At 37.0% G+C, this 24167-nt stretch overlaps 19 non-coding genes across 19 annotated transcripts; all 19 read left to right on the forward strand.

Annotated features, from left to right (window-relative positions):
- The first annotated feature begins 250 nt into the window (after window positions 1–250).
- On the forward strand, window positions 251–322 carry TRNAD-GUC (transfer RNA aspartic acid (anticodon GUC)). The gene has a single exon. It is a non-coding gene; the product is annotated as a tRNA-Asp (tRNA).
- Window positions 323–951: 629 nt separating this feature from the next.
- TRNAD-GUC (transfer RNA aspartic acid (anticodon GUC)) lies at window positions 952–1023 on the forward strand. Its single transcript has one exon. It is a non-coding gene; the product is annotated as a tRNA-Asp (tRNA).
- A 1370-nt stretch (window positions 1024–2393) lies between these two features.
- On the forward strand, window positions 2394–2465 carry TRNAD-GUC (transfer RNA aspartic acid (anticodon GUC)). Its single transcript has one exon. It is a non-coding gene; the product is annotated as a tRNA-Asp (tRNA).
- Window positions 2466–3094: 629 nt separating this feature from the next.
- On the forward strand, window positions 3095–3166 carry TRNAD-GUC (transfer RNA aspartic acid (anticodon GUC)). Its single transcript has one exon. It is a non-coding gene; the product is annotated as a tRNA-Asp (tRNA).
- A 1352-nt stretch (window positions 3167–4518) lies between these two features.
- TRNAD-GUC (transfer RNA aspartic acid (anticodon GUC)) lies at window positions 4519–4590 on the forward strand. Its single transcript has one exon. It is a non-coding gene; the product is annotated as a tRNA-Asp (tRNA).
- A 633-nt stretch (window positions 4591–5223) lies between these two features.
- On the forward strand, window positions 5224–5295 carry TRNAD-GUC (transfer RNA aspartic acid (anticodon GUC)). The gene has a single exon. It is a non-coding gene; the product is annotated as a tRNA-Asp (tRNA).
- Window positions 5296–5924: 629 nt separating this feature from the next.
- On the forward strand, window positions 5925–5996 carry TRNAD-GUC (transfer RNA aspartic acid (anticodon GUC)). Its single transcript has one exon. It is a non-coding gene; the product is annotated as a tRNA-Asp (tRNA).
- Window positions 5997–8067: 2071 nt separating this feature from the next.
- On the forward strand, window positions 8068–8139 carry TRNAD-GUC (transfer RNA aspartic acid (anticodon GUC)). Its single transcript has one exon. It is a non-coding gene; the product is annotated as a tRNA-Asp (tRNA).
- Window positions 8140–8768: 629 nt separating this feature from the next.
- TRNAD-GUC (transfer RNA aspartic acid (anticodon GUC)) lies at window positions 8769–8840 on the forward strand. The gene has a single exon. It is a non-coding gene; the product is annotated as a tRNA-Asp (tRNA).
- Window positions 8841–10190: 1350 nt separating this feature from the next.
- On the forward strand, window positions 10191–10262 carry TRNAD-GUC (transfer RNA aspartic acid (anticodon GUC)). Its single transcript has one exon. It is a non-coding gene; the product is annotated as a tRNA-Asp (tRNA).
- Window positions 10263–10895: 633 nt separating this feature from the next.
- On the forward strand, window positions 10896–10967 carry TRNAD-GUC (transfer RNA aspartic acid (anticodon GUC)). The gene has a single exon. It is a non-coding gene; the product is annotated as a tRNA-Asp (tRNA).
- A 629-nt stretch (window positions 10968–11596) lies between these two features.
- On the forward strand, window positions 11597–11668 carry TRNAD-GUC (transfer RNA aspartic acid (anticodon GUC)). Its single transcript has one exon. It is a non-coding gene; the product is annotated as a tRNA-Asp (tRNA).
- A 1324-nt stretch (window positions 11669–12992) lies between these two features.
- On the forward strand, window positions 12993–13064 carry TRNAD-GUC (transfer RNA aspartic acid (anticodon GUC)). Its single transcript has one exon. It is a non-coding gene; the product is annotated as a tRNA-Asp (tRNA).
- A 642-nt stretch (window positions 13065–13706) lies between these two features.
- On the forward strand, window positions 13707–13778 carry TRNAD-GUC (transfer RNA aspartic acid (anticodon GUC)). Its single transcript has one exon. It is a non-coding gene; the product is annotated as a tRNA-Asp (tRNA).
- Window positions 13779–14407: 629 nt separating this feature from the next.
- On the forward strand, window positions 14408–14479 carry TRNAD-GUC (transfer RNA aspartic acid (anticodon GUC)). Its single transcript has one exon. It is a non-coding gene; the product is annotated as a tRNA-Asp (tRNA).
- A 2032-nt stretch (window positions 14480–16511) lies between these two features.
- On the forward strand, window positions 16512–16583 carry TRNAD-GUC (transfer RNA aspartic acid (anticodon GUC)). The gene has a single exon. It is a non-coding gene; the product is annotated as a tRNA-Asp (tRNA).
- Window positions 16584–17949: 1366 nt separating this feature from the next.
- On the forward strand, window positions 17950–18021 carry TRNAD-GUC (transfer RNA aspartic acid (anticodon GUC)). Its single transcript has one exon. It is a non-coding gene; the product is annotated as a tRNA-Asp (tRNA).
- Window positions 18022–18652: 631 nt separating this feature from the next.
- Window positions 18653–18724, forward strand: TRNAD-GUC (transfer RNA aspartic acid (anticodon GUC)). Its single transcript has one exon. It is a non-coding gene; the product is annotated as a tRNA-Asp (tRNA).
- Window positions 18725–19368: 644 nt separating this feature from the next.
- On the forward strand, window positions 19369–19440 carry TRNAD-GUC (transfer RNA aspartic acid (anticodon GUC)). The gene has a single exon. It is a non-coding gene; the product is annotated as a tRNA-Asp (tRNA).
- The last annotated feature ends 4727 nt before the right edge of the window (window positions 19441–24167 follow it).

The following is a 24167-nucleotide window of genomic DNA, read 5'->3' on the forward strand; positions in this document are numbered from 1 at the left end:
TATATATACATATACATAGATAGATAGAAAGATAGATAGACAGATCGATAAATAGGTATTTATTTTAATCAATCATTTCTTATTAAAGCAGATTATTTTTGGCTAGGAATTTCTGATTTGTAATCATTTATGAAAAAAGATTGCTTCTCCTAACCAAAAGAAGCAAAGCTGCCTATTACAATACTGTGAATTGATTGAGGGCATGCCCTAACCTCATGGAGGTGAGCACTGTTGAACTGAAGCCAATATGTCCTCGTTAGTATAGTGGTCAGTATCCCCGCCTGTCACGCGGGAGACCGGGGTTCAATTCCCCGACGGGGAGACGATTCCTTTTATTCACACAATTAAATAAAATGATGTACTTAATAACATTGTAAACTATATTTGTCATTATCCTTGTCTATTACGATTGAGATAAACGTTGAATTCAGTGATGGCCAAATTGCTTACAGATGTGCTAACTAAAAGTCAGAATATGCTCTGAATATTTCAATCTGCACAGACCATACCATCAAAAACAATTTACATCTATAATCTAATGGAAATGGAATGAAGCAGTGGGGAATCTTATGCTTCTGCTCAACTCTAGGGGCTAGATTTAGAAGTGGAGTGGATGCTTTTTGTTAGTAGTGACCCCTGGTGGTAAATGGTTATAAGCTGCAAATGGTAAAGTGAGCTGATTGTATATATATATATATATATATATATATATATACATAGATAGATAGAAAGATAGATAGACAGATCGATAGATAGGTATTTATTTTAATCAATCATTTCTTATTAAAGCAGATTATTTTTGGCTAGGAATTTCTGATTTGTAATCATTTATGAAAAAAGATTGCTTCTCCTAACCAAAGGAAGCAAAGCTGCCTATTACAATACTGTGAATTGATTGAGGGCATGCCCTAACCTCATGGAGGTGAGCACTGTTGAACTGAAGCCAATATGTCCTCGTTAGTATAGTGGTCAGTATCCCCGCCTGTCACGCGGGAGACCGGGGTTCAATTCCCCGACGGGGAGACGATTCCTTTTATTCACACAATTAAATAAAATGATGTACTTAATAACATTGTAAACTATATTTGTCATTATCCTTCTCTATTACGATTGAGATAAACGTTGAATTCAGTGATGGCCAAATTGCTTACAGATGTGTTAACTAAAAGTCAGAATATGCTCTGAATATTTCAATCTGCACAGACCATACCATCAAAAACAATTTACATCTGTAATCTAATGGAAAATGGAATGAAGCAGTGGGGAATCTTATGCTTCTGCTCAACTCTAGGGGCTGGATTTAGAAGTGGAGTGGATGCTTTTTGTTAGTAGTGACCCCTGGTGGTAAATGGTTATAAGCTGCAAATGTTAAAGTGAGCTGATTGTATATATATATATATATATATATATATATATATATATATATATACATATACATAGATAGATAGAAAGATAGATAGACAGATCGATAAATAGGTATTTATTTTAATCAATCATTTCTTATTAAAGCAGATTATTTTTGGCTAGGAATTTCTGATTTGTAATCATTTATGAAAAAAGATTGCTTCTCCTAACCAAAAGAAGCAAAGCTGCCTATTACAATACTGTGAATTGATTGAGGGCATGCCCTAACCTCATGGAGGTGAGCACTGTTGAACTGAAGCCAATATGTCCTCGTTAGTATAGTGGTCAGTATCCCCGCCTGTCACGCGGGAGACCGGGGTTCAATTCCCCGACGGGTAGACGATTCCTTTTATTCACACAATTAAATAAAATGATGTACTTAATAACATTGTAAACTATATTTGTCATTATCCTTCTCTATTACGATTGAGATAAACGTTGAATTCAGTGATGGCCAAATTGCTTACAGATGTGTTAACTAAAAGTCAGAATATGCTCTGAATATTTCAATCTGCACAGACCATACCATCAAAAACAATTTACATCTGTAATCTAATGGAAAATGGAATGAAGCAGTGGGGAATCTTATGCTTCTGCTCAACTCTAGGGGCTGGATTTAGAAGTGGAGTGGATGCTTTTTGTTAGTAGTGACCCCTGGTGGTAAATGGTTATAAGCTGCAAATGTTAAAGTGAGCTGATTGTATATATATATATATATATATATATATATATATATATATATATATACATATACATAGATAGATAGAAAGATAGATAGACAGATCGATAAATAGGTATTTATTTTAATCAATCATTTCTTATTAAAGCAGATTATTTTTGGCTAGGAATTTCTGATTTGTAATCATTTATGAAAAAAGATTGCTTCTCCTAACCAAAAGAAGCAAAGCTGCCTATTACAATACTGTGAATTGATTGAGGGCATGCCCTAACCTCATGGAGGTGAGCACTGTTGAACTGAAGCCAATATGTCCTCGTTAGTATAGTGGTCAGTATCCCCGCCTGTCACGCGGGAGACCGGGGTTCAATTCCCCGACGGGGAGACGATTCCTTTTATTCACACAATTAAATAAAATGATGTACTTAATAACATTGTAAACTATATTTGTCATTATCCTTGTCTATTACGATTGAGATAAACGTTGAATTCAGTGATGGCCAAATTGCTTACAGATGTGTTAACTAAAAGTCAGAATATGCTCTGAATATTTCAATCTGCACAGACCATACCATCAAAAACAATTTACATCTATAATCTAATGGAAATGGAATGAAGCAGTGGGGAATCTTATGCTTCTGCTCAACTCTAGGGGCTAGATTTAGAAGTGGAGTGGATGCTTTTTGTTAGTAGTGACCCCTGGTGGTAAATGGTTATAAGCTGCAAATGGTAAAGTGAGCTGATTGTATATATATATATATATATATATATATATATACATAGATAGATAGAAAGATAGATAGACAGATCGATAGATAGGTATTTATTTTAATCAATCATTTCTTATTAAAGCAGATTATTTTTGGCTAGGAATTTCTGATTTGTAATCATTTATGAAAAAAGATTGCTTCTCCTAACCAAAGGAAGCAAAGCTGCCTATTACAATACTGTGAATTGATTGAGGGCATGCCCTAACCTCATGGAGGTGAGCACTGTTGAACTGAAGCCAATATGTCCTCGTTAGTATAGTGGTCAGTATCCCCGCCTGTCACGCGGGAGACCGGGGTTCAATTCCCCGACGGGGAGACGATTCCTTTTATTCACACAATTAAATAAAATGATGTACTTAATAACATTGTAAACTATATTTGTCATTATCCTTCTCTATTACGATTGAGATAAACGTTGAATTCAGTGATGGCCAAATTGCTTACAGATGTGTTAACTAAAAGTCAGAATATGCTCTGAATATTTCAATCTGCACAGACCATACCATCAAAAACAATTTACATCTGTAATCTAATGGAAAATGGAATGAAGCAGTGGGGAATCTTATGCTTCTGCTCAACTCTAGGGGCTGGATTTAGAAGTGGAGTGGATGCTTTTTGTTAGTAGTGACCCCTGGTGGTAAATGGTTATAAGCTGCAAATGTTAAAGTGAGCTGATTGTATATATATATATATATATATATATATATATATATATACATATACATAGATAGATAGAAAGATAGATAGACAGATCGATAAATAGGTATTTATTTTAATCAATCATTTCTTATTAAAGCAGATTATTTTTGGCTAGGAATTTCTGATTTGTAATCATTTATGAAAAAAGATTGCTTCTCCTAACCAAAAGAAGCAAAGCTGCCTATTACAATACTGTGAATTGATTGAGGGCATGCCCTAACCTCATGGAGGTGAGCACTGTTGAACTGAAGCCAATATGTCCTCGTTAGTATAGTGGTCAGTATCCCTGCCTGTCACGCGGGAGACCGGGGTTCAATTCCCCGACGGGTAGACGATTCCTTTTATTCACACAATTAAATAAAATGATGTACTTAATAACATTGTAAACTATATTTGTCATTATCCTTCTCTATTACGATTGAGATAAACGTTGAATTCAGTGATGGCCAAATTGCTTACAGATGTGTTAACTAAAAGTCAGAATATGCTCTGAATATTTCAATCTGCACAGACCATACCATCAGAAACAATTTACATCTGTAATCTAATGGAAAATGGAATGAAGCAGTGGGGAATCTTATGCTTCTGCTCAACTCTAGGGGCTGGATTTAGAAGTGGAGTGGATGCTTTTTGTTAGTAGTGACCCCTGGTGGTAAATGGTTATAAGCTGCAAATGTTAAAGTGAGCTGATTGTATATATATATATATATATATATATATATATATACATATACATAGATAGATAGAAAGATAGATAGACAGATCGATAAATAGGTATTTATTTTAATCAATCATTTCTTATTAAAGCAGATTATTTTTGGCTAGGAATTTCTGATTTGTAATCATTTATGAAAAAAGATTGCTTCTCCTAACCAAAAGAAGCAAAGCTGCCTATTACAATACTGTGAATTGATTGAGGGCATGCCCTAACCTCATGGAGGTGAGCACTGTTGAACTGAAGCCAATATGTCCTCGTTAGTATAGTGGTCAGTATCCCCGCCTGTCACGCGGGAGACCGGGGTTCAATTCCCCGACGGGGAGACGATTCCTTTTATTCACACAATTAAATAAAATGATGTACTTAATAACATTGTAAACTATATTTGTCATTATCCTTGTCTATTACGATTGAGATAAACGTTGAATTCAGTGATGGCCAAATTGCTTACAGATGTGTTAACTAAAAGTCAGAATATGCTCTGAATATTTCAATCTGCACAGACCATACCATCAAAAACAATTTACATCTATAATCTAATGGAAATGGAATGAAGCAGTGGGGAATCTTATGCTTCTGCTCAACTCTAGGGGCTAGATTTAGAAGTGGAGTGGATGCTTTTTGTTAGTAGTGACCCCTGGTGGTAAATGGTTATAAGCTGCAAATGGTAAAGTGAGCTGATTGTATATATATATATATATATATATATATATACATATACATAGATAGATAGAAAGATAGATAGACAGATCGATAAATAGGTATTTATTTTAATCAATCATTTCTTATTAAAGCAGATTATTTTTGGCTAGGAATTTCTGATTTGTAATCATTTATGAAAAAAGATTGCTTCTCCTAACCAAAAGAAGCAAAGCTGCCTATTACAATACTGTGAATTCATTGAGGGCATGCCCTAACCTCATGGAGGTGAGCACTGTTGAACTGAAGCCAATATGTCCTCGTTAGTATAGTGGTCAGTATCCCCGCCTGTCACGCGGGAGACCGGGGTTCAATTCCCCGACGGGGAGACGATTCCTTTTATTCGCACAATTAAATAAAATGATGTACTTAATAACATTGTAAACTATATTTGTCATTATCCTTGTCTATTACGATTGAGATAAACGTTGAATTCAGTGATGGACAAATTGCTTACAGATGTGTTAACTAAAAGTCAGAATATGCTCTGAATATTTCAATCTGCACAGACCATACCATCAAAAACAATTTACATCTATAATCTAATGGAAATGGAATGAAGCAGTGGGGAATCTTATGCTTCTGCTCAACTCTAGGGGCTAGATTTAGAAGTGGAGTGGATGCTTTTTGTTAGTAGTGACCCCTGGTGGTAAATGGTTATAAGCTGCAAATGGTAAAGTGAGCTGATTGTATATATATATATATATATATATATATATATACATAGATAGATAGAAAGATAGATAGACAGATCGATAAATAGGTATTTATTTTAATCAATCATTTCTTATTAAAGCAGATTATTTTTGGCTAGGAATTTCTGATTTGTAATCATTTATGAAAAAAGATTGCTTCTCCTAACCAAAAGAAGCAAAGCTGCCTATTACAATACTGTGAATTCATTGAGGGCATGCCCTAACCTCATGGAGGTGAGCACTGTTGAACTGAAGCCAATATGTCCTCGTTAGTATAGTGGTCAGTATCCCCGCCTGTCACGCGGGAGACCGGGGTTCAATTCCCCGACGGGGAGACGATTCCTTTTATTCGCACAATTAAATAAAATGATGTACTTAATAACATTGTAAACTATATTTGTCATTATCCTTGTCTATTACGATTGAGATAAACGTTGAATTCAGTGATGGACAAATTGCTTACAGATGTGTTAACTAAAAGTCAGAATATGCTCTGAATATTTCAATCTGCACAGACCATACCATCAAAAACAATTTACATCTATAATCTAATGGAAATGGAATGAAGCAGTGGGGAATCTTATGCTTCTGCTCAACTCTAGGGGCTAGATTTAGAAGTGGAGTGGATGCTTTTTGTTAGTAGTGACCCCTGGTGGTAAATGGTTATAAGCTGCAAATGGTAAAGTGAGCTGATTGTATATATATATATATATATATATATATATACATAGATAGATAGAAAGATAGATAGACAGATCGATAAATAGGTATTTATTTTAATCAATCATTTCTTATTAAAGCAGATTATTTTTGGCTAGGAATTTCTGATTTGTAATCATTTATGAAAAAAGATTGCTTCTCCTAACCAAAAGAAGCAAAGCTGCCTATTACAATACTGTGAATTGATTGAGGGCATGCCCTAACCTCATGGAGGTGAGCACTGTTGAACTGAAGCCAATATGTCCTCGTTAGTATAGTGGTCAGTATCCCCGCCTGTCACGTGGGAGACCGGGGTTCAATTCCCCGACGGGGAGACGATTCCTTTTATTCACACAATTAAATAAAATGATGTACTTAATAACATTGTAAACTATATTTGTCATTATCCTTGTCTATTACGATTGAGATAAACGTTGAATTCAGTGATGGCCAAATTGCTTACAGATGTGTTAACTAAAAGTCAGAATATGCTCTGAATATTTCAATCTGCACAGACCATACCATCAAAAACAATTTACATCTGTAATCTAATGGAAAATGGAATGAAGCAGTGGGGAATCTTATGCTTCTGCTCAACTCTAGGGGCTGGATTTAGAAGTGGAGTGGATGCTTTTTGTTAGTAGTGACCCCTGGTGGTAAATGGTTATAAGCTGCAAATGTTAAAGTGAGCTGATTGTATATATATATATATATATATATATATATATATATATATATATACATATACATAGATAGATAGAAAGATAGATAGACAGATCGATAAATAGGTATTTATTTTAATCAATCATTTCTTATTAAAGCAGATTATTTTTGGCTAGGAATTTCTGATTTGTAATCATTTATGAAAAAAGATTGCTTCTCCTAACCAAAAGAAGCAAAGCTGCCTATTACAATACTGTGAATTGATTGAGGGCATGCCCTAACCTCATGGAGGTGAGCACTGTTGAACTGAAGCCAATATGTCCTCGTTAGTATAGTGGTCAGTATCCCCGCCTGTCACGCGGGAGACCGGGGTTCAATTCCCCGACGGGTAGACGATTCCTTTTATTCACACAATTAAATAAAATGATGTACTTAATAACATTGTAAACTATATTTGTCATTATCCTTCTCTATTACGATTGAGATAAACGTTGAATTCAGTGATGGCCAAATTGCTTACAGATGTGTTAACTAAAAGTCAGAATATGCTCTGAATATTTCAATCTGCACAGACCATACCATCAAAAACAATTTACATCTGTAATCTAATGGAAAATGGAATGAAGCAGTGGGGAATCTTATGCTTCTGCTCAACTCTAGGGGCTGGATTTAGAAGTGGAGTGGATGCTTTTTGTTAGTAGTGACCCCTGGTGGTAAATGGTTATAAGCTGCAAATGTTAAAGTGAGCTGATTGTATATATATATATATATATATATATATATATATATATATATATATATACATATACATAGATAGATAGAAAGATAGATAGACAGATCGATAAATAGGTATTTATTTTAATCAATCATTTCTTATTAAAGCAGATTATTTTTGGCTAGGAATTTCTGATTTGTAATCATTTATGAAAAAAGATTGCTTCTCCTAACCAAAAGAAGCAAAGCTGCCTATTACAATACTGTGAATTGATTGAGGGCATGCCCTAACCTCATGGAGGTGAGCACTGTTGAACTGAAGCCAATATGTCCTCGTTAGTATAGTGGTCAGTATCCCCGCCTGTCACGCGGGAGACCGGGGTTCAATTCCCCGACGGGGAGACGATTCCTTTTATTCACACAATTAAATAAAATGATGTACTTAATAACATTGTAAACTATATTTGTCATTATCCTTGTCTATTACGATTGAGATAAACGTTGAATTCAGTGATGGCCAAATTGCTTACAGATGTGTTAACTAAAAGTCAGAATATGCTCTGAATATTTCAATCTGCACAGACCATACCATCAAAAACAATTTACATCTATAATCTAATGGAAATGGAATGAAGCAGTGGGGAATCTTATGCTTCTGCTCAACTCTAGGGGCTAGATTTAGAAGTGGAGTGGATGCTTTTTGTTAGTAGTGACCCCTGGTGGTAAATGGTTATAAGCTGCAAATGGTAAAGTGAGCTGATTGTATATATATATATATATATATATATATATATACATAGATAGATAGAAAGATAGATAGACAGATCGATAGATAGGTATTTATTTTAATCAATCATTTCTTATTAAAGCAGATTATTTTTGGCTAGGAATTTCTGATTTGTAATCATTTATGAAAAAAGATTGCTTCTCCTAACCAAAGGAAGCAAAGCTGCCTATTACAATACTGTGAATTGATTGAGGGCATGCCCTAACCTCATGGAGGTGAGCACTGTTGAACTGAAGCCAATATGTCCTCGTTAGTATAGTGGTCAGTATCCCCGCCTGTCACGCGGGAGACCGGGGTTCAATTCCCCGACGGGGAGACGATTCCTTTTATTCACACAATTAAATAAAATGATGTACTTAATAACATTGTAAACTATATTTGTCATTATCCTTCTCTATTACGATTGAGATAAACGTTGAATTCAGTGATGGCCAAATTGCTTACAGATGTGTTAACTAAAAGTCAGAATATGCTCTGAATATTTCAATCTGCACAGACCATACCATCAAAAACAATTTACATCTGTAATCTAATGGAAAATGGAATGAAGCAGTGGGGAATCTTATGCTTCTGCTCAACTCTAGGGGCTGGATTTAGAAGTGGAGTGGATGCTTTTTGTTAGTAGTGACCCCTGGTGGTAAATGGTTATAAGCTGCAAATGTTAAAGTGAGCTGATTGTATATATATATATATATATATATATATATATATATACATATACATAGATAGATAGAAAGATAGATAGACAGATCGATAAATAGGTATTTATTTTAATCAATCATTTCTTATTAAAGCAGATTATTTTTGGCTAGGAATTTCTGATTTGTAATCATTTATGAAAAAAGATTGCTTCTCCTAACCAAAAGAAGCAAAGCTGCCTATTACAATACTGTGAATTGATTGAGGGCATGCCCTAACCTCATGGAGGTGAGCACTGTTGAACTGAAGCCAATATGTCCTCGTTAGTATAGTGGTCAGTATCCCCGCCTGTCACGCGGGAGACCGGGGTTCAATTCCCCGACGGGTAGACGATTCCTTTTATTCACACAATTAAATAAAATGATGTACTTAATAACATTGTAAACTATATTTGTCATTATCCTTCTCTATTACGATTGAGATAAACGTTGAATTCAGTGATGGCCAAATTGCTTACAGATGTGTTAACTAAAAGTCAGAATATGCTCTGAATATTTCAATCTGCACAGACCATACCATCAGAAACAATTTACATCTGTAATCTAATGGAAAATGGAATGAAGCAGTGGGGAATCTTATGCTTCTGCTCAACTCTAGGGGCTGGATTTAGAAGTGGAGTGGATGCTTTTTGTTAGTAGTGACCCCTGGTGGTAAATGGTTATAAGCTGCAAATGTTAAAGTGAGCTGATTGTATATATATATATATATATATATATATATATATACATATACATAGATAGATAGAAAGATAGATAGACAGATCGATAAATAGGTATTTATTTTAATCAATCATTTCTTATTAAAGCAGATTATTTTTGGCTAGGAATTTCTGATTTGTAATCATTTATGAAAAAAGATTGCTTCTCCTAACCAAAAGAAGCAAAGCTGCCTATTACAATACTGTGAATTGATTGAGGGCATGCCCTAACCTCATGGAGGTGAGCACTGTTGAACTGAAGCCAATATGTCCTCGTTAGTATAGTGGTCAGTATCCCCGCCTGTCACGCGGGAGACCGGGGTTCAATTCCCCGACGGGGAGACGATTCCTTTTATTCACACAATTAAATAAAATGATGTACTTAATAACATTGTAAACTATATTTGTCATTATCCTTGTCTATTACGATTGAGATAAACGTTGAATTCAGTGATGGCCAAATTGCTTACAGATGTGTTAACTAAAAGTCAGAATATGCTCTGAATATTTCAATCTGCACAGACCATACCATCAAAAACAATTTACATCTATAATCTAATGGAAATGGAATGAAGCAGTGGGGAATCTTATGCTTCTGCTCAACTCTAGGGGCTAGATTTAGAAGTGGAGTGGATGCTTTTTGTTAGTAGTGACCCCTGGTGGTAAATGGTTATAAGCTGCAAATGGTAAAGTGAGCTGATTGTATATATATATATATATATATATATATATACATATACATAGATAGATAGAAAGATAGATAGACAGATCGATAAATAGGTATTTATTTTAATCAATCATTTCTTATTAAAGCAGATTATTTTTGGCTAGGAATTTCTGATTTGTAATCATTTATGAAAAAAGATTGCTTCTCCTAACCAAAAGAAGCAAAGCTGCCTATTACAATACTGTGAATTCATTGAGGGCATGCCCTAACCTCATGGAGGTGAGCACTGTTGAACTGAAGCCAATATGTCCTCGTTAGTATAGTGGTCAGTATCCCCGCCTGTCACGCGGGAGACCGGGGTTCAATTCCCCGACGGGGAGACGATTCCTTTTATTCGCACAATTAAATAAAATGATGTACTTAATAACATTGTAAACTATATTTGTCATTATCCTTGTCTATTACGATTGAGATAAACGTTGAATTCAGTGATGGACAAATTGCTTACAGATGTGTTAACTAAAAGTCAGAATATGCTCTGAATATTTCAATCTGCACAGACCATACCATCAAAAACAATTTACATCTATAATCTAATGGAAATGGAATGAAGCAGTGGGGAATCTTATGCTTCTGCTCAACTCTAGGGGCTAGATTTAGAAGTGGAGTGGATGCTTTTTGTTAGTAGTGACCCCTGGTGGTAAATGGTTATAAGCTGCAAATGGTAAAGTGAGCTGATTGTATATATATATATATATATATATATATATATACATAGATAGATAGAAAGATAGATAGACAGATCGATAAATAGGTATTTATTTTAATCAATCATTTCTTATTAAAGCAGATTATTTTTGGCTAGGAATTTCTGATTTGTAATCATTTATGAAAAAAGATTGCTTCTCCTAACCAAAAGAAGCAAAGCTGCCTATTACAATACTGTGAATTCATTGAGGGCATGCCCTAACCTCATGGAGGTGAGCACTGTTGAACTGAAGCCAATATGTCCTCGTTAGTATAGTGGTCAGTATCCCCGCCTGTCACGCGGGAGACCGGGGTTCAATTCCCCGACGGGGAGACGATTCCTTTTATTCGCACAATTAAATAAAATGATGTACTTAATAACATTGTAAACTATATTTGTCATTATCCTTGTCTATTACGATTGAGATAAACGTTGAATTCAGTGATGGACAAATTGCTTACAGATGTGTTAACTAAAAGTCAGAATATGCTCTGAATATTTCAATCTGCACAGACCATACCATCAAAAACAATTTACATCTATAATCTAATGGAAATGGAATGAAGCAGTGGGGAATCTTATGCTTCTGCTCAACTCTAGGGGCTAGATTTAGAAGTGGAGTGGATGCTTTTTGTTAGTAGTGACCCCTGGTGGTAAATGGTTATAAGCTGCAAATGGTAAAGTGAGCTGATTGTATATATATATATATATATATATATATATACATAGATAGATAGAAAGATAGATAGACAGATCGATAAATAGGTATTTATTTTAATCAATCATTTCTTATTAAAGCAGATTATTTTTGGCTAGGAATTTCTGATTTGTAATCATTTATGAAAAAAGATTGCTTCTCCTAACCAAAAGAAGCAAAGCTGCCTATTACAATACTGTGAATTGATTGAGGGCATGCCCTAACCTCATGGAGGTGAGCACTGTTGAACTGAAGCCAATATGTCCTCGTTAGTATAGTGGTCAGTATCCCCGCCTGTCACGTGGGAGACCGGGGTTCAATTCCCCGACGGGGAGACGATTCCTTTTATTCACACAATTAAATAAAATGATGTACTTAATAACATTGTAAACTATATTTGTCATTATCCTTGTCTATTACGATTGAGATAAACGTTGAATTCAGTGATGGCCAAATTGCTTACAGATGTGTTAACTAAAAGTCAGAATATGCTCTGAATATTTCAATCTGCACAGACCATACCATCAAAAACAATTTACATCTATAATCTAATGGAAATGGAATGAAGCAGTGGGGAATCTTATGCTTCTGCTCAACTCTAGGGGCTAGATTTAGAAGTGGAGTGGATGCTTTTTGTTAGTAGTGACCCCTGGTGGTAAATGGTTATAAGCTGCAAATGGTAAAGTGAGCTGATTGTATATATATATATATATATATATATATACATAGATAGATAGAAAGATAGATAGACAGATCGATAGATAGGTATTTATTTTAATCAATCATTTCTTATTAAAGCAGATTATTTTTGGCTAGGAATTTCTGATTTGTAATCATTTATGAAAAAAGATTGCTTCTCCTAACCAAAGGAAGCAAAGCTGCCTATTACAATACTGTGAATTGATTGAGGGCATGCCCTAACCTCATGGAGGTGAGCACTGTTGAACTGAAGCCAATATGTCCTCGTTAGTATAGTGGTCAGTATCCCCGCCTGTCACGCGGGAGACCGGGGTTCAATTCCCCGACGGGGAGACGATTCCTTTTATTCACACAATTAAATAAAATGATGTACTTAATAACATTGTAAACTATATTTGTCATTATCCTTCTCTATTACGATTGAGATAAACGTTGAATTCAGTGATGGCCAAATTGCTTACAGATGTGTTAACTAAAAGTCAGAATATGCTCTGAATATTTCAATCTGCACAGACCATACCATCAAAAACAATTTACATCTGTAATCTAATGGAAAATGGAATGAAGCAGTGGGGAATCTTATGCTTCTGCTCAACTCTAGGGGCTGGATTTAGAAGTGGAGTGGATGCTTTTTGTTAGTAGTGACCCCTGGTGGTAAATGGTTATAAGCTGCAAATGTTAAAGTGAGCTGATTGTATATATATATATATATATATATATATATATATATATACATATACATAGATAGATAGAAAGATAGATAGACAGATCGATAAATAGGTATTTATTTTAATCAATCATTTCTTATTAAAGCAGATTATTTTTGGCTAGGAATTTCTGATTTGTAATCATTTATAAAAAAAGATTGCTTCTCCTAACCAAAAGAAGCAAAGCTGCCTATTACAATACTGTGAATTGATTGAGGGCATGCCCTAACCTCATGGAGGTGAGCACTGTTGAACTGAAGCCAATATGTCCTCGTTAGTATAGTGGTCAGTATCCCCGCCTGTCACGCGGGAGACCGGGGTTCAATTCCCCGACGGGGAGACGATTCCTTTTATTCACACTATTAAATAAAAAGATGTACTTAATAACATTGTAAACTATATTTGTCATTATCCTTGTCTATTACGATTGAGATAAACGTTGAATTCAGTGATGGCCAAATTGCTTACAGATGTGTTAACTAAAAGTCAGAATATGCTCTGAATATTTCAATCTGCACAGACCATACCATCAAAAACAATTTACATCTATAATCTAATGGAAATGGAATGAAGCAGTGGGGAATCTTATGCTTCTGCTCAACTCTAGGGGCTAGATTTAGAAGTGGAGTGGATGCTTTTTGTTAGTAGTGACCCCTGGTGGTAAATGGTTATAAGCTGCAAATGGTAAAGTGAGCTGATTGTATATATATATATATATATATATATACATATACATAGATAGATAGAAAGATAGATAGACAGATCGATAAATAGGTATTTATTTTAATCAATCATTTCTTATTAAAGCAGATTATTTTTGGCTAGGAATTTCTGATTTGTAATCATTTATGAAAAAAGATTGCTTCTCCTAACCAAAAGAAGCAAAGCTGCCTATTACAATACTGTGAATTCATTGAGGGCATGCCCTAACCTCATGGAGGTGAGCACTGTTGAACTGAAGCCAATATGTCCTCGTTAGTATAGTGGTCAGTATCCCCGCCTGTCACGCGGGAGACCGGGGTTCAATTCCCCGACGGGGAGACGATTCCTTTTATTCGCACAATTAAATAAAATGATGTACTTAATAACATTGTAAACTATATTTGTCATTATCCTTGTCTATTACGATTGAGATAAACGTTGAATTCAGTGATGGACAAATTGCTTACAGATGTGTTAACTAAAAGTCAGAATATGCTCTGAATATTTCAATCTGCACAGACCATACCATCAAAAACAATTTACATCTATAATCTAATGGAAAATGGAATGAAGCAGTGGGGAATCTTATGCTTCTGCTCAACTCTAGGGGCTAGATTTAGAAGTGGAGTGGATGCTTTTTGTTAGTAGTGACCCCTGGTGGTAAGTGGTTATAAGCTGCAAATGGTAAAGTGAGCTGATTGTATATATATATATATATATATATATACATATACATAGATAGATAGAAAGATAGATAGACAGATCGATAGATAGGTATTTATTTTAATCAATCATTTCTTATTAAAGCAGATTATTTTTGGCTAGGAATTTCTGATTTGTAATCATTTATGAAAAAAGATTGCTTCTCCTAACCAAAAGAAGCAAAGCTGCCTATTACAATACTGTGAATTGATTGAGGGCATGCCCTAACCTCATGGAGGTGAGCACTGTTGAACTGAAGCCAATATGTCCTCGTTAGTATAGTGGTCAGTATCCCCGCCTGTCACACGGGAGACCGGGGTTCAATTCCCCGACGGGGAGACGATTCCTTTTATTCACACAATTAAATAAAATGATGTACTTAATAACATTGTAAACTATATTTGTCATTATCCTTGTCTATTACGATTGAGATAAACGTTGAATTCAGTGATGGCCAAATTGCTTACAGATGTGTTAACTAAAAGTCAGAATATGCTCTGAATATTTCAATCTGCACAGACCATACCATCAAAAACAATTTACATCTATAATCTAATGGAAATGGAATGAAGCAGTGGGGAATCTTATGCTTCTGCTCAACTCTAGGGGCTAGATTTAGAAGTGGAGTGGATGCTTTTTGTTAGTAGTGACCCCTGGTGGTAAATGGTTATAAGCTGCAAATGGTAAAGTGAGCTGATTGTATATATATATATATATATATATATACATATACATAGATAGATAGAAAGATAGATAGACAGATCGATAAATAGGTATTTATTTTAATCAATCATTTCTTATTAAAGCAGATTATTTTTGGCTAGGAATTTCTGATTTGTAATCATTTATGAAAAAAGATTGCTTCTCCTAACCAAAAGAAGCAAAGCTGCCTATTACAATACTGTGAATTGATTGAGGGCATGCCCTAACCTCATGGAGGTGAGCACTGTTGAACTGAAGCCAATATGTCCTCGTTAGTATAGTGGTCAGTATCCCCGCCTGTCACGTGGGAGACCGGGGTTCAATTCCCCGACGGGGAGACGATTCCTTTTATTCACACAATTAAATAAAATGATGTACTTAATAACATTGTAAACTATATTTGTCATTATCCTTGTCTATTACGATTGAGATAAACGTTGAATTCAGTGATGGCCAAATTGCTTACAGATGTGTTAACTAAAAGTCAGAATATGCTCTGAATATTTCAATCTGCACAGACCATACCATCAAAAACAATTTACATCTATAATCTAATGGAAATGGAATGAAGCAGTGGGGAATCTTATGCTTCTGCTCAACTCTAGGGGCTAGATTTAGAAGTGGAGTGGATGCTTTTTGTTAGTAGTGACCCCTGGTGGTAAATGGTTATAAGCTGCAAATGGTAAAGTGAGCTGATTGTATATATATATATATATATATATATATATATACATAGATAGATAGAAAGATAGATAGACAGATCGATAGATAGGTATTTATTTTAATCAATCATTTCTTATTAAAGCAGATTATTTTTGGCTAGGAATTTCTGATTTGTAATCATTTATGAAAAAAGATTGCTTCTCCTAACCAAAGGAAGCAAAGCTGCCTATTACAATACTGTGAATTGATTGAGGGCATGCCCTAACCTCATGGAGGTGAGCACTGTTGAACTGAAGCCAATATGTCCTCGTTAGTATAGTGGTCAGTATCCCCGCCTGTCACGCGGGAGACCGGGGTTCAATTCCCCGACGGGGAGACGATTCCTTTTATTCACACAATTAAATAAAATGATGTACTTAATAACATTGTAAACTATATTTGTCATTATCCTTCTCTATTACGATTGAGATAAACGTTGAATTCAGTGATGGCCAAATTGCTTACAGATGTGTTAACTAAAAGTCAGAATATGCTCTGAATATTTCAATCTGCACAGACCATACCATCAAAAACAATTTACATCTGTAATCTAATGGAAAATGGAATGAAGCAGTGGGGAATCTTATGCTTCTGCTCAACTCTAGGGGCTGGATTTAGAAGTGGAGTGGATGCTTTTTGTTAGTAGTGACCCCTGGTGGTAAATGGTTATAAGCTGCAAATGTTAAAGTGAGCTGATTGTATATATATATATATATATATATATATATATATATATATATACATATACATAGATAGATAGAAAGATAGATAGACAGATCGATAAATAGGTATTTATTTTAATCAATCATTTCTTATTAAAGCAGATTATTTTTGGCTAGGAATTTCTGATTTGTAATCATTTATGAAAAAAGATTGCTTCTCCTAACCAAAAGAAGCAAAGCTGCCTATTACAATACTGTGAATTGATTGAGGGCATGCCCTAACCTCATGGAGGTGAGCACTGTTGAACTGAAGCCAATATGTCCTCGTTAGTATAGTGGTCAGTATCCCCGCCTGTCACGCGGGAGACCGGGGTTCAATTCCCCGACGGGTAGACGATTCCTTTTATTCACACAATTAAATAAAATGATGTACTTAATAACATTGTAAACTATATTTGTCATTATCCTTCTCTATTACGATTGAGATAAACGTTGAATTCAGTGATGGCCAAATTGCTTACAGATGTGTTAACTAAAAGTCAGAATATGCTCTGAATATTTCAATCTGCACAGACCATACCATCAAAAACAATTTACATCTGTAATCTAATGGAAAATGGAATGAAGCAGTGGGGAATCTTATGCTTCTGCTCAACTCTAGGGGCTGGATTTAGAAGTGGAGTGGATGCTTTTTGTTAGTAGTGACCCCTGGTGGTAAATGGTTATAAGCTGCAAATGTTAAAGTGAGCTGATTGTATATATATATATATATATATATATATATATATATATATATATACATATACATAGATAGATAGAAAGATAGATAGACAGATCGATAAATAGGTATTTATTTTAATCAATCATTTCTTATTAAAGCAGATTATTTTTGGCTAGGAATTTCTGATTTGTAATCATTTATGAAAAAAGATTGCTTCTCCTAACCAAAAGAAGCAAAGCTGCCTATTACAATACTGTGAATTGATTGAGGGCATGCCCTAACCTCATGGAGGTGAGCACTGTTGAACTGAAGCCAATATGTCCTCGTTAGTATAGTGGTCAGTATCCCCGCCTGTCACGCGGGAGACCGGGGTTCAATTCCCCGACGGGGAGACGATTCCTTTTATTCACACAATTAAATAAAATGATGTACTTAATAACATTGTAAACTATATTTGTCATTATCCTTGTCTATTACGATTGAGATAAACGTTGAATTCAGTGATGGCCAAATTGCTTACAGATGTGTTAACTAAAAGTCAGAATATGCTCTGAATATTTCAATCTGCACAGACCATACCATCAAAAACAATTTACATCTATAATCTAATGGAAATGGAATGAAGCAGTGGGGAATCTTATGCTTCTGCTCAACTCTAGGGGCTAGATTTAGAAGTGGAGTGGATGCTTTTTGTTAGTAGTGACCCCTGGTGGTAAATGGTTATAAGCTGCAAATGGTAAAGTGAGCTGATTGTATATATATATATATATATATATATATATATATACATAGATAGATAGAAAGATAGATAGACAGATCGATAGATAGGTATTTATTTTAATCAATCATTTCTTATTAAAGCAGATTATTTTTGGCTAGGAATTTCTGATTTGTAATCATTTATGAAAAAAGATTGCTTCTCCTAACCAAAGGAAGCAAAGCTGCCTATTACAATACTGTGAATTGATTGAGGGCATGCCCTAACCTCATGGAGGTGAGCACTGTTGAACTGAAGCCAATATGTCCTCGTTAGTATAGTGGTCAGTATCCCCGCCTGTCACGCGGGAGACCGGGGTTCAATTCCCCGACGGGGAGACGATTCCTTTTATTCACACAATTAAATAAAATGATGTACTTAATAACATTGTAAACTATATTTGTCATTATCCTTCTCTATTACGATTGAGATAAACGTTGAATTCAGTGATGGCCAAATTGCTTACAGATGTGTTAACTAAAAGTCAGAATATGCTCTGAATATTTCAATCTGCACAGACCATACCATCAAAAACAATTTACATCTGTAATCTAATGGAAAATGGAATGAAGCAGTGGGGAATCTTATGCTTCTGCTCAACTCTAGGGGCTGGATTTAGAAGTGGAGTGGATGCTTTTTGTTAGTAGTGACCCCTGGTGGTAAATGGTTATAAGCTGCAAATGTTAAAGTGAGCTGATTGTATATATATATATATATATATATATATATATATATATATACATATACATAGATAGATAGAAAGATAGATAGACAGATCGATAAATAGGTATTTATTTTAATCAATCATTTCTTATTAAAGCAGATTATTTTTGGCTAGGAATTTCTGATTTGTAATCATTTATGAAAAAAGATTGCTTCTCCTAACCAAAAGAAGCAAAGCTGCCTATTACAATACTGTGAATTGATTGAGGGCATGCCCTAACCTCATGGAGGTGAGCACTGTTGAACTGAAGCCAATATGTCCTCGTTAGTATAGTGGTCAGTATCCCCGCCTGTCACGCGGGAGACCGGGGTTCAATTCCCCGACGGGGAGACGATTCCTTTTATTCACACAATTAAATAAAATGATGTACTTAATAACATTGTAAACTATATTTGTCATTATCCTTGTCTATTACGATTGAGATAAACGTTGAATTCAGTGATGGCCAAATTGCTTACAGATGTGTTAACTAAAAGTCAGAATATGCTCTGAATATTTCAATCTGCACAGACCATACCATCAAAAACAATTTACATCTATAATCTAATGGAAATGGAATGAAGCAGTGGGGAATCTTATGCTTCTGCTCAACTCTAGGGGCTAGATTTAGAAGTGGAGTGGATGCTTTTTGTTAGTAGTGACCCCTGGTGGTAAATGGTTATAAGCTGCAAATGGTAAAGTGAGCTGATTGTATATATATATATATATATATATATATATATACATAGATAGATAGAAAGATAGATAGACAGATCGATAGATAGGTATTTATTTTAATCAATCATTTCTTATTAAAGCAGATTATTTTTGGCTAGGAATTTCTGATTTGTAATCATTTATGAAAAAAGATTGCTTCTCCTAACCAAAGGAAGCAAAGCTGCCTATTACAATACTGTGAATTGATTGAGGGCATGCCCTAACCTCATGGAGGTGAGCACTGTTGAACTGAAGCCAATATGTCCTCGTTAGTATAGTGGTCAGTATCCCCGCCTGTCACGCGGTAGACCGGGGTTCAATTCCCCGACGGGGAGACGATTCCTTTTATTCACACAATTAAATAAAATGATGTACTTAATAACATTGTAAACTATATTTGTCATTATCCTTCTCTATTACGATTGAGATAAACGTTGAATTCAGTGATGGCCAAATTGCTTACAGATGTGTTAACTAAAAGTCAGAATATGCTCTGAATATTTCAATCTGCACAGACCATACCATCAAAAACAATTTACATCTGTAATCTAATGGAAAATGGAATGAAGCAGTGGGGAATCTTATGCTTCTGCTCAACTCTAGGGGCTGGATTTAGAAGTGGAGTGGATGCTTTTTGTTAGTAGTGACCCCTGGTGGTAAATGGTTATAAGCTGCAAATGTTAAAGTGAGCTGATTGTATATATATATATATATATATATATATATATATATACATATACATAGATAGATAGAAAGATAGATAGACAGATCGATAAATAGGTATTTATTTTAATCAATCATTTCTTATTAAAGCAGATTATTTTTGGCTAGGAATTTCTGATTTGTAATCATTTATGAAAAAAGATTGCTTCTCCTAACCAAAAGAAGCAAAGCTGCCTATTACAATACTGTGAATTGATTGAGGGCATGCCCTAACCTCATGGAGGTGAGCACTGTTGAACTGAAGCCAATATGTCCTCGTTAGTATAGTGGTCAGTATCCCCGCCTGTCACGCGGGAGACCGGGGTTCAATTCCCCGACGGGTAGACGATTCCTTTTATTCACACAATTAAATAAAATGATGTACTTAATAACATTGTAAACTATATTTGTCATTATCCTTCTCTATTACGATTGAGATAAACGTTGAATTCAGTGATGGCCAAATTGCTTACAGATGTGTTAACTAAAAGTCAGAATATGCTCTGAATATTTCAATCTGCACAGACCATACCATCAGAAACAATTTACATCTGTAATCTAATGGAAAATGGAATGAAGCAGTGGGGAATCTTATGCTTCTGCTCAACTCTAGGGGCTGGATTTAGAAGTGGAGTGGATGCTTTTTGTTAGTAGTGACCCCTGGTGGTAAATGGTTATAAGCTGCAAATGTTAAAGTGAGCTGATTGTATATATACATTGTAACTAGCTGAGAGGATGATGAAGTGGTCCCGCTGTCCTATCCCAATAAAAGGTGAAAACGTGATTGTGTGTGGTGCCTCACTTGCCGAGCATCTACGATTGGATATATAGCGGTCCGCTCTGACCGCGAGGCACCCCGCTGCGGACGAGCAGCTCCCTCGTGCCATAACTACAAGCGCCATGGGAACATCACGACCGTATGGATAGGATTATTACTAGCAGGGCTCCAGACTCACCTTCTCGAGCACCCCACTAGAGGATTGATAAACAGAAGGGGCGTCACGGCAATTCACCATGAATTTGAATATTACCAAGACTTCATATACCAGCATGCAGTGGTAAGGCACGCCCATTGGGGCGGGACTCAAATTGAACACCGTGAGCACGGCGTCTCATTCATGCTGTGATTCTCCTCCAAAGAGCACCATTGACGAAGGGCTCCATAAGCCCGAAACGCGTTTGGACATTGTAACTAGCTGAGAGGATGATGAAGTGGTCCCGCTGTCCTATCCCAATAAAAGGTGAAAACATGATTGTGTGTGGTGCCTCACTTGCCGAGCATCTACGATTGGATATATAGCGGTCCGCTCTGACCGCGAGGCACCCCGCTGCGGACGAGCAGCTCCCTCGTGCCATAACTACAAGCGCCATGGGAACATCACGACCGTATGGATAGGATTATTACTAGCAGGGCTCCAGACTCACCTTCTCGAGCACCCCACTAGAGGATTGATAAACAGAAGGGGCGTCACGGCAATTCACCATGAATTTGAATATTACCAAGACTTCATATACCAGCATGCAGTGGTAAGGCACGCCCATTGGGGCGGGACTCAAATTGAACACCGTGAGCACGGCGTCTCATTCATGCTGTGATTCTCCTCCAAAGAGCACCATTGACGAAGGGCTCCATAAGCCCGAAACGCGTTTGGACATTGTAACTAGCTGAGAGGATGATGAAGTGGTCCCGCTGTCCTATCCCAATAAAAGGTGAAAACGTGATTGTGTGTGGTGCCTCACTTGCCGAGCATCTACGATTGGATATATAGCGGTCCGCTCTGACCGCGAGGCACCCCGCTGCGGACGAGCAGCTCCCTCGTGCCATAACTACAAGCGCCATGGGAACATCACGACCGTATGGATAGGATTATTACTAGCAGGGCTCCAGACTCACCTTCTCGAGCACCCCACTAGAGGATTGATAAACAGAAGGGGCGTCACGGCAATTCACCATGAATTTGAATATTACCAAGACTTCATATACCAGCATGCAGTGGTAAGGCACGCCCATTGGGGCGGGACTCAAATTGAACACCGTGAGCACGGCGTCTCATTCATGCTGTGATTCTCCTCCAAAGAGCACCATTGACGAAGGGCTCCATAAGCCCGAAACGCGTTTGGACATTGTAACTAGCTGAGAGGATGATGAAGTGGTCCCGCTGTCCTATCCCAATAAAAGGTGAAAACGTGATTGTGTGTGGTGCCTCACTTGCCGAGCATCTACGATTGGATATATAGCGGTCCGCTCTGACCGCGAGGCACCCCGCTGCGGACGAGCAGCTCCCTCGTGCCATAACTACAAGCGCCATGGGAACATCACGACCGTATGGATAGGATTATTACTAGCAGGGCTCCAGACTCACCTTCTCGAGCACCCCACTAGAGGATTGATAAACAGAAGGGGCGTCACGGCAATTCACCATGAATTTGAATATTACCAAGACTTCATATACCAGCATGCAGTGGTAAGGCACGCCCATTGGGGCGGGACTCAAATTGAACACCGTGAGCACGGCGTCTCATTCATGCTGTGATTCTCCTCCAAAGAGCACCATTGACGAAGGGCTCCATAAGCCCGAAACGCGTTTGGACATTGCAACTAGCTGAGAGGATGATGAAGTGGTCCCGCTGTCCTATCCCAATAAAAGGTGAAAACGTGATTGTGTGTGGTGCCTCACTTGCCGAGCATCTACGATTGGATATATAGCGGTCCGCTCTGACCGCGAGGCACCCCGCTGCGGACGAGCAGCTCCCTCGTGCCATAACTACAAGCGCCATGGGAACATCACGACCGTATGGATAGGATTATTACTAGCAGGGCTCCAGACTCACCTTCTCGAGCACCCCACTAGAGGATTGATAAACAGAAGGGGCGTCACGGCAATTCACCATGAATTTGAATATTACCAAGACTTCATATACCAGCATGCAGTGGTAAGGCACGCCCATTGGGGCGGGACTCAAATTGAACACCGTGAGCACGGCGTCTCATTCATGCTGTGATTCTCCTCCAAAGAGCACCATTGACGAAGGGCTCCATAAGCCCGAAACGCGTTTGGACATTGTAACTAGCTGAGAGGATGATGAAGTGGTCCCGCTGTCCTATCCCAATAAAAGGTGAAAACGTGATTGTGTGTGGTGCCTCACTTGCCGAGCATCTACGATTGGATATATAGCGGTCCGCTCTGACCGCGAGGCACCCCGCTGCGGACGAGCAGCTCCCTCGTGCCATAACTACAAGCGCCATGGGAACATCACGACCGTATGGATAGGATTATTACTAGCAGGGCTCCAGACTCACCTTCTCGAGCACCCCACTAGAGGATTGATAAACAGAAGGGGCGTCACGGCAATTCACCATGAATTTGAATATTACCAAGACTTCATATACCAGCATGCAGTGGTAAGGCACGCCCATTGGGGCGGGACTCAAATTGAACACCGTGAGCACGGCGTCTCATTCATGCTGTGATTCTCCTCCAAAGAGCACCATTGACGAAGGGCTCCATAAGCCCGAAACGCGTTTGGACATTGTAACTAGCTGAGAGGATGATGAAGTGGTCCCGCTGTCCTATCCCAATAAAAGGTGAAAACGTGATTGTGTGTGGTGCCTCACTTGCCGAGCATCTACGATTGGATATATATATATACATATACAT

Source organism: Triturus cristatus, chromosome 4_1 (assembly GCF_964204655.1).
Source record: "Triturus cristatus chromosome 4_1, aTriCri1.1, whole genome shotgun sequence".
Lineage (NCBI taxonomy): Eukaryota > Metazoa > Chordata > Amphibia > Caudata > Salamandridae > Triturus > Triturus cristatus.